General features: G+C 42.8%; 1 pseudogene; it reads left to right on the plus strand.

Moving 5' to 3' along the window:
* The first annotated feature begins 7,543 nt into the window (after positions 1 to 7,543).
* LOC103546441 (glyceraldehyde-3-phosphate dehydrogenase-like) lies at positions 7,544 to 8,523 on the plus strand (annotated as a pseudogene).
* The last annotated feature ends 990 nt before the right edge of the window (positions 8,524 to 9,513 follow it).

Genomic DNA, 9,513 nt, shown 5'->3' on the forward strand with positions numbered 1-9,513 from the left:
TAAGACCATTCCCCCTTCTTCCTGGCACAGAGAGGGAGGCATCTTCACAGATAGAGGTTTCCCTTAGAAATGTAAATGTCTCCCAACAAAGGGGCAAAAAAATTCCACTCCTTGGAGCCTGAATCTCATCTGTAGTTTTAAAACTAACCAGCCTAAAAATCCTCATCATAAGCCATTTTAAAATTAAGCAGCCTAAAAATCCTCATCAACCACCAAGAGTCTAGTTGCCATTCGTCACCATGTCCTTTTACCCTTTTCACCCTCCCCCCACCTCTTCTCCCCTGGTAACCGCCAATCTGTTCTCTGCATGTATATATATATATATATATATATATATTTTTTTTTTTTTTTAAGATTGGCACCTGGGCTAACAACTGTTGCCAATCTTTTTTTTTTTTTTTCTGCTTTATCTCCCCAAACACCCCTGTACACAGTTGTACATCTTAGTTGCATGTCCTTCTAGTTGTGGGATGTGGGACGCTGCCTCAACGTGTCCTGACGAGTGGTGCCATGTCCGCCCCCAGGATCTGAACCCTGGGCCGCTGCAGCGGAGCGCGTGAACTTAACTACTCGGCCACGGAGCCGGCCCCTGCATCTATATGTTTGTTTGTTTATCTTCCACATATGAGTGAGATCATGCGGTATTTGTCTTTCTCTGTCTGATTTATTTCACTTAGCATAATACCCTCAAGGTCCATCCACATTGCAAATAACAAGATTTCATCTTTTTTTTTATGGCTGAGAAGTGCTGTGTTGTATATACGTACATCACGTCTTCTTTATCCATTCAGCCACTGTTGGGCACTTAGGTTGTTTCCAAGTCTTGGCTATTATGAATAATGCTTACACAAGCAATCTTCTAAACGTTGACCAATCTGATGGGCGAAAAAAAAAAAAATTTAATTTGCTTTTCTTGATTACTATTGAGTTTGAACACTTGTTCTTTTTTCTCTTCCTTTTCTTCTTCTCTTTCTCCTCCTCCTCCTTCTTGTTCTTTTTTGATTTGGATATTTCTGTGAATTTCCTGGTCATATCCTTTGTTAGTTTAAATAATTGTTATCAAAATTCTGTATATAATCTGGATATTAATTCGATGCAACTTGTTTCTCCCACTCTTTCTCTTTTCTTTGAACTTTTATTATAGTATTTCTTTTAACAGAGGTTTTAAAATACATGAGAACAAATCTCCCAGTGTTTTATGGCTTCTGAGTTTTGTATCTTGTTTAGGAAGGCATTCTCCACCCTGATATTATTAAAAATATAGTTTAAAAACTTTCGAAGTTGATGAGGATTTTAGGCTGGTTACTTTTAAAACTGCAGATGAGAAGCAGGCTCCGAGGACTGGAATTTGCTTGCTCTTTCGTGAGAGATATTTGCATTTGGGAAGCAAGGGGGGATGACCTTGTAGGGACCTGAAATTGGCCACCCCAGGATATGTCACTTTGGCATCGGGACTGTTTGGGGCTGATTGCTTTTGATAAACTGGGACAGGGAAGGAGGCTCTGAGGAATGGAACTTGCCCTTTGTTGGGACACATTTACATTTGTAAGGTAAATCTCTATCTGTAAAAGGTACCTCCCTGTCTGTACGAGGAAGAAGAAGAGAGATGACCTTGTCCCTAGAAACTCTTAATGGGGAAGGCAAGAACTTAAGTTGGTTGCTGTCTGGCAATCTCATGTAACTGATTTAGGGTGGTGGCTTTTGACCTTTACTTAATCCAAGTTGATTCTTGTCTAAAAGTCATGGGATCACCCAATGACCAGACCCCACCTGCACTGATACCATTTTAACCATTTTTTCATGTTCCTTCCTTTGTCTTGTAAAGAGATGACTCACATACCCATGCCTTATAAAATTAACCCTAACCTTCAACTCGGGGCAGCAGCAGCTCCTCCTGCCCGTGGGCCCTGTCCCCACGCAGCAGCCTGACTGCCCATGGGTCCTGTCGCCATGCCGGCAGCAGAAGCTCTGACTGCCCGTGGGTCCTGTCGCCATGCTGGCAGCAGAGCGCTCTGACTGCCCGTGGGTCCTGTCGCCATGCTATTCCTATTCTCTAAATGAAAGAGCACTACTGCCAGATCTTAAGAGTCTAAGAAATCTTTCTTTCGACTCCTCGGCTCACCGACCCCGCATCAAAGTGTTTTAACTTTTTTTCCCTAAATGTCTAACTACTTGTGCCATCTGTGGTTGATGTGAGAGGGTAGGAGGTTCGACCTAATGCTATTTTCCCTTCAGTAGATAGCCAGTTATCTCATGTGATTTATTGAAAAAGCCACCCTCGCTTCACAGATTTATTGTCGCCTCTATTGTAAGCTTCATTTGCACAGATATATGGATCTGTTCCTGCACATCATTCTATTCCACTGAACTATTTCTCTATTTTTATCCTTTTAGTTTTATATTGCTAAATCTATTTGTATTGTGTTGATAAAGCTTTATGTATTCTTATATTTACATTTCCATATATTGTAGGGTAAATTCCCACTCAATAATCTTTTTCAGATTCTTTTGGCTGCTATTGAACATTTTCTCTTCCAGAAAAGAATCGGAATTCTTAAATTCCAATTTAAAAATCCTGTTAAGCTTTGCTTGGGATTGCGTTAAATTTACAGGTTAATATGATTGTCCTGGATGGCAACACCATAGAAACTGCTTTTCCTGGGTTATGTAAGCAGCAGATCGACTGACTTTCCATGCAGTTTCCTTTGTGAATTTTTGTTACTTGATTCTGACAGGCGATTCCAAGGAGCCATCGCTCTGTCTGAATTGTCCACAAGGGGTCCTCGATATCCAAGGCACGGATGGTGCTTGTAGTGGGCGCTTCTCTGTCTTTGGATAGGCACTATAATTTCGAAGTAGCAAACAGGTTTAGATGCAAAAGGCCCATTTAACTTGCAATATTTCCATGCAGAAATGCAGCAGTAATCCTGACCAAGCTCTACTTAACCACCTCAGCAGATTGAGATGCTCCCCATTTAGTCTGCAAAACATACTGACTGGTTGCCAAAACTGATCAAAATCCCAGAGCTAGCAGGCTCCTATCTAAAGCAATCATATGCCCTTGTCTCCTGCTGGTTGTGACACATACTTGCCAAGAATCAGTTCTGTTTTTTCTCAAACCTGTATTTGCCATTTCTACTTTTTCTTGTAATTACATACAAATCACCCTGTTGTCAGGGGGGAATAGAAGTCCGGGTTCCCCACAGAGCCTGTTTTGACACCCTGGGAGGGGCAGGCTCCCTGCCAGGCCTCTGCTGACAAATCCTGGCTGGTGGAGGAGGGGTGCTCCCTACTGGTCTCCAGTGACACTGTGGGGGTGAGATTCTACTTTCTGACTCTGTTGATGTGCCTATTCTGAACATTTCATATAAATGAAATCATAAAATATGTGGTCCTTTGTGACTGGCTTCTTTCACACAGCACAGTGTTTCAAGGTTCATCCATGTTGTAGCATGTATCAGTGTTCATTCCTTTTTATTGCTGAATGGTATTCCGTTGTGTGGATGTATCACATTTTGTTTATCCATTCATTAGTTGATGAACATTTGGGTTGTTTCTAGTTTTTGGCTATTATGAATAATGTTGCAATGAACATTCATGTACAATCTCTTATGTGGATACACGTTTCCTTTTCTCTTGGTTATATACCCAGGAGTGGAATTGCTGGGTCATATGGTAACTCTATGTTTAACCTTTTAAGCCATTACCAGACTCTTCTCCAAAGTGGCTGCAAATTTTACATTCCTACCAGCAGTGTATGAGAGTTCCTATTTTTCTATATCCTTACCAATTCTTTTTTTTTTTAAAGATTGGCACCTGAGCTAACAACTATTGCTAAGGTTTTCTTTTTTCCTGCTTTATCTCCCCAAACGTCCTCCCCACCCCTTACATAGTTGTATATCTTAGTTGCAGATCCTTCTAGTTGTGGCACGTGGGATGTCGCCTCAACGTGGCCTGACGAGCAGTGCCATGTCCATGCCCAGGATCTGAACCAGTGAAACCCTGGGCCGCTGCAGCGGAGTGCGTGAACTTAACCACTCGGCCACCAGGCTGGCCCCTACCAATTCTTGTTATTGTCCATCTTTTGTATTCTAGTGGACATGAAGTGGTTCTCATTGCAGAGTTTTTTTTATATTTTACTTTTGCTTTTTTAGGGCAGTTTTAGGTTTACAAAAAATTGATTGGAAAGTACAAAGATTTCCCATGTATCCCCTCACCTTGGGCAGCAATTTCCCCTATTGTTTACATCTTGTATTAGCGGTACATTTGTTATCATTGATAAACAATATTGATACATTATTATTAACTGAAGTGCATACGTTACATTAGGGTTTACTCCTTGAGTTGTACATTCTATGGGTTTTGACAAATGTATAATGACATGTCTACCATTACTATATTATACAGAATAGTTCCACTGCTGTAAAGATCCCCTGTGTTCCACCTATTCATTCCTCCCTCCCATAAACCACTGGCAATCACTGATCTTTTTACTGTCCCCATAGTTTTGTCTTTTCTAGAATGTCGTATAGTTGGAATCATACCGTATGTTGCCTTTTCAAACTGGCTTCTTTCACTTAGCAATATGCTCTCAAATTTCCTCCATGTCTTTTTGTGGCTTGATAGTTCATTTCTTTTTATTGCTGAGTAATATTCCATTGTCTGGATGTACTGCAGTTTATTTCTCCATCCACCTACTAAAGGACGTCTTGGTTGCTCCCAAGTTTTGGCAGTTATGAATAAAGCTGCCATAAACATCAATATGCAGGTTTTTGTGTGAATGTAAGTTTTCAACTCATTTGGTTAAATACCAAGGAGTGCAATTGCTGGATCGTATGGTAAGAGCATGTTTAATTTTGCGAGAAACCACCAAATTGTCTTCCAAAGAGGCTGTGCCATTTTGCATCCCACCAGCAATGGATGAGAGCTCCTGTCGCTCCACCTCCTTGCCAGCATTGGGTATTGTCAGTGTTTTTGGATTTGGGGCATTCAATGGTTGTGTAATGTTTTAATTTGCATTTCCCAATGACATATGTTGTGGAACATCTTTCCACATGCTTAATTGCTTATTTGTCTTTGGTGACATGTCTGTGAAGGTCTTTGGCCCATTTTTTAAATCGCATTGTTTGTTCTCTTATTGTTGAGAGTTAAGAGTCCTTTGTGTATTTTGGATAACAGTCTCTTATCAGATGCGTCTTCTGCAAATATCTTCCCTCAGAGCAATTCCACTTTTAGGTCTTTATGTCACAGATTTACCCCACACAGGCACAAAGATGTACGTGGAAGGATAATCATTACAGGGTTTTTTCCCCTAAAAAATAAAAAATTAGAAGGAAAACAAAACATTTGTCTTAGAGTGAGCTCTTGACTGCGAGCAGCAGAAGTGACTCTGGCCAAGGAACAGAAACCCATTTATTATAAATATAATTGTTGGGAAGGCTTGATGCTAAACCTCAAGGGATGAAGCCATAAATCACAGGTAGAAATAACCTGATGAGTAAAAGGTTCGGAGCTTTGTGCTGTGACCAAGAACTAGATGCCACAATTTGTACTGCTGCCCGGAACTTGACTGTGACTGCACCTATTACATCAGTGCCACCAATGTCTCCTCTGCATCAGGAATTTGCTTTGTAATCCCTACTGTCCCCAAAGCCAGAAGGCTGTGTTGCACCCTTGCCAGCAAAATGGATGCCCTCCTCACAGCGCAGTGCCTCCTGGGGCCCACTTCCGATCTGCAGACTGGCACGGGTGCAACTGGTCAGTGGAGCTTCAGAGAGGACTGCAGAGTGAGGTTTTCCACAAACACGAGAAGTGTTTCAAAGGAGCTGGCCAACCAGAGAACATGACAGATGTCCATTATTGTGTCTATCAACAGGAGATTGGCTAATATCTTATGGCACATCCACGTGTTAGAATACTATACAGCCCTTGAACAGGGTACGGTAGTTTTAAAGGTAACAACTTGGGAGGAACTCCATGATATGGTTCATGTATGTTATGTTCTACCATTTGTATTTAAAAAGGAGTTGTACGTTTTTATACATCTGTCCATGCATACAAAAGTCTGGAAGGATATAGAAGAAATATAACAATGGTTGCAATGGAGTAGGAGGAAAGGAGATTACGATGGAAGGGAGTCTTATTGTTCTGAATTCTATAGATGCCATGTGCATATATTTTTTTAACAAAAATGTCCGCCACACACAAAAATTGCGGCTCTTAAACATCTGATAAATTTTCTCTGTTTTAGAATGTTTAGAAATAAAACCAACAAACAGTGGGTCTTATCCATGTTGTGACTGTAAGTGACAGCACAGATGCCATAGATGCTAATCTTATCTCAAGATCACCAATCCCAACTTCTTCTGGGCTAAAGGTTGCCCGTTTCACACCCACGATTGTGAAACAATGTCTCTCTGTGCCATAAAACTGGCCTGCCTGGCTAGCTCTTCCCTGTGCAGCCAGTACAGATTTCTGCAGCTGTCAAAGACACTGTGGATATAGAAAACTGTTAATAACTATTCCACCCTAAGAGGCAAGAATCACTGTCTTCTATACACCTTCCAAAGTCTGTGGGGGGGGTTTCTGTGATTCGTGGAAGTGTGAGAGCTTGAGAAGGACCCATGTGATACTCTGGGCCAGTAGATCTTGTAGTAAAATAATTTTGTTTAGCTAGGTGGGATAAGATTCTTTGGCTGACTTCTGAGTCTATCTGTTAACCACAGCCGTTTAACACCTGCTGAGTGAGATTCAAAATACTTTCAGTTGAATCATGCAGCAGCATAAATAGAATACTTAACTATGAGACTCAAATAGTGAGGACATTCATTATTTGATCACAAGAAGTCTGGAAAAGAGAATTCCAGAGTTGCCTAATTCAGAAGGTCAACAATGTAAGGGCTCTGGCTCAGTCTCTCTGACCCTCTCAAGTCTGTTCCTCCACAGTGACAAAATGACAGCTGCGGTTCCCAGCACCACATCTTCACACGAGCTGAGTGAAGGCAGGAAGCCTGAAGAACTTCCCGCATCACCCTCTCTTTCTCTTTCTCTCTACGTTTTTAATCAAGGAGGAAAATCTTTCCCAGAAGCCCCCAGAAGATTTCTCCTCAGATGTAATTGGCTGAACTATGTTATTTGCCCACACCCAAACCAATCACTGGCAAGGGGGAAAGGGATTGCCACGTTTGGATTGACCAATCACAGCTTATCCTCGGAACCTGGGGAATAGGGTCGCCTATTAGTTGTTTGTCTGAAATTCAGTTCGAACTGAGTCTTCTATAATTTTATTTTCTAAATCTGGCAACCCTAGTGGGTGACATCTCCATCTTTCCTGCACCTGTTAAGAGCCCATACTTAACAAAATCAGAGTTCCAGTGGCAAGCAGAAGAAGATAGTGCCTAAAAGTAGCCATCAACAGTCTGCCTCATTGCTTTACGAAATTTCCTATAGCTCAAGCATGAAAGTCCTGGTTTGGCTCTGTTCCTTCTGGTTCAACACACAGCCGCGTCTTCTTGTGCAGTGCCAGCTGCATCCCTGAGACACGATGGTAAAGGTCAGAGTAAATGGATTTGATCCTTTTGGGCACCTGGTCACCAGGGCTGCTTTTCTGGCAAAGTGGATATTGTTGGCATCAATGACCCCTTCACTGACCTCAACTACATGCCCTCCATGTTCCAGTATGAGTCCACCCATGGCAAGTTCAATAGCACAGTCAAGGCTGAGAGCGGGAAGCTTGTCATCAATGGAAAGCCCATCTCCATTTTCTCGGAGCAAGATCCCACCAACATCAAATGGGATGCTACTGGTGTTGAATGTGTTGTGCAACCCACTGATGTCTTCACTACCTTGGAAAAGGCTGGGGTTCACTTGAAGGGTAGAGCCAAAAGGGTCATCATCTTTGCCCCTTCTGCTGATGCCCCTGTGTTTGTGATGGGCATGAACCATGAGAAGTATGTTAACTTCCTCAAGATTTGTCAGCAATGCTCCTGCACCGCAAACTGCTTAGACCTTGGGTCAAGGTCATCCACAACAACTTTGGCTTTGTGGAGGCACTCATGACCATAGTCCGTGCCATCACTGCTACCCAGGAGACCGTGGATGGCCCCTCTGAGAAGCTGTGGCGTGATAGCCAAGGGGCTGCCCAGAACATCATCCCTCCTTCTACGGGCGCTGCCAAGGCTGTGTGGCAAGGTCATCCCTGACCTGAATGGGAAGCTTCTTGTCCCCACCCACAATGTGTCAGTCATGGATCTGACCAATCACCTGGAGAAAGCTGCCAAATATGATGACATGAAGAAGGTAGTGAAGCAGGCATTGGCAGGCCACCTAAAAGGTATCCTGGGCTATACCGAGGACTAGGTTGTCTCCTGTAACTTTAATAGTGACACCTCTTCCATCTTTGATGCTGGGGCTGGCATTGCCCTCAATGACCACTTTGTCAAGCTCATTTCCTGGGATGACAATAAATTTGCCTACAGCCACGTGGTGGTGGACCTTATGGTCCACATAGCCTCCAAGGAGTAAGAGCCACTGGGCCAGCAGCCCCAATGAAAGAAGGAGAGTAAGAGAGAGGCCCTCAGCTGCTGGGGAGTCCTTGCCCCAACTCGATCCCCTGACATACTGAGAATCTGCCATCCTCCACGTGTTGTCTACCCCAGATCCCCCGAAGAAGAGGAGGACTTTATGGAACCCTACCGTGTCATGTACCATCCACAAAGGACACTGTACCCTCGCCAGAAAAGAAAATCCTGGTTTACGCGGCCCAGGGTTTTCACATAAGCACAAGTGTGGTGTGTGTCTGTGTGTGTGTCTGTGTGTGTGTTTGTGTGTGTATGTGTGTGTTGGGGGGTGGGAGGGAGGGAGAACCAGGATCATAGTTTTATAATATTACAGAATAATACCAAAAACTTCAGGGTCAGCTGGCAAAGATAAACAGTGACAGAATTGTTAAAAATAAGATGTGTGTAGGGCATGTTACAACCTACAATTTACATTTGTGTGATCCAAAGTTTTAAAAGCCACAACCTACTGTTCTTTAGCTTTGCTGTGGCATCTAAAGAAGAAGAAACACCAACTCAGCTTCTTCCTGAGACCCTGGAGTTTTCTCCATGTGGAAGATTTGAGCATTACCGCCTTTTCAAAGACCACTTGGGATTGAAGATCAAGGTGCCATAAAAATGATGAGAGAAAATAGGAATGTTTCCTATGGGAATCAGTTCCATTTCAACACTATTTTTATGCCTTTATGTAAGGGGATGATTATGATGTAAGTAATGAAAAGGCATTTCTGGGTCCTAATTATAAGTGTGACTACTGGAATGCTACTCATAGACATACACAGACCCACAACTCCTTTGCCAAGTTGCCAGTTTACCACTATTAGCAGGCTGCCCCAGCTCCCAGCCCCGTGTAAAACCACTGGTTTGTCAGATCTCCGTGAACTCTGGCCCACAGCCCAGGCCATTGTTGGAAATTCTGGCTGTCAGACTGGAAACCGTGTGACAACCTTTTTAA

Source organism: Equus przewalskii, chromosome 14 (assembly GCF_037783145.1).
Source record: "Equus przewalskii isolate Varuska chromosome 14, EquPr2, whole genome shotgun sequence".
NCBI classification, from domain to species: domain Eukaryota; kingdom Metazoa; phylum Chordata; class Mammalia; order Perissodactyla; family Equidae; genus Equus; species Equus przewalskii.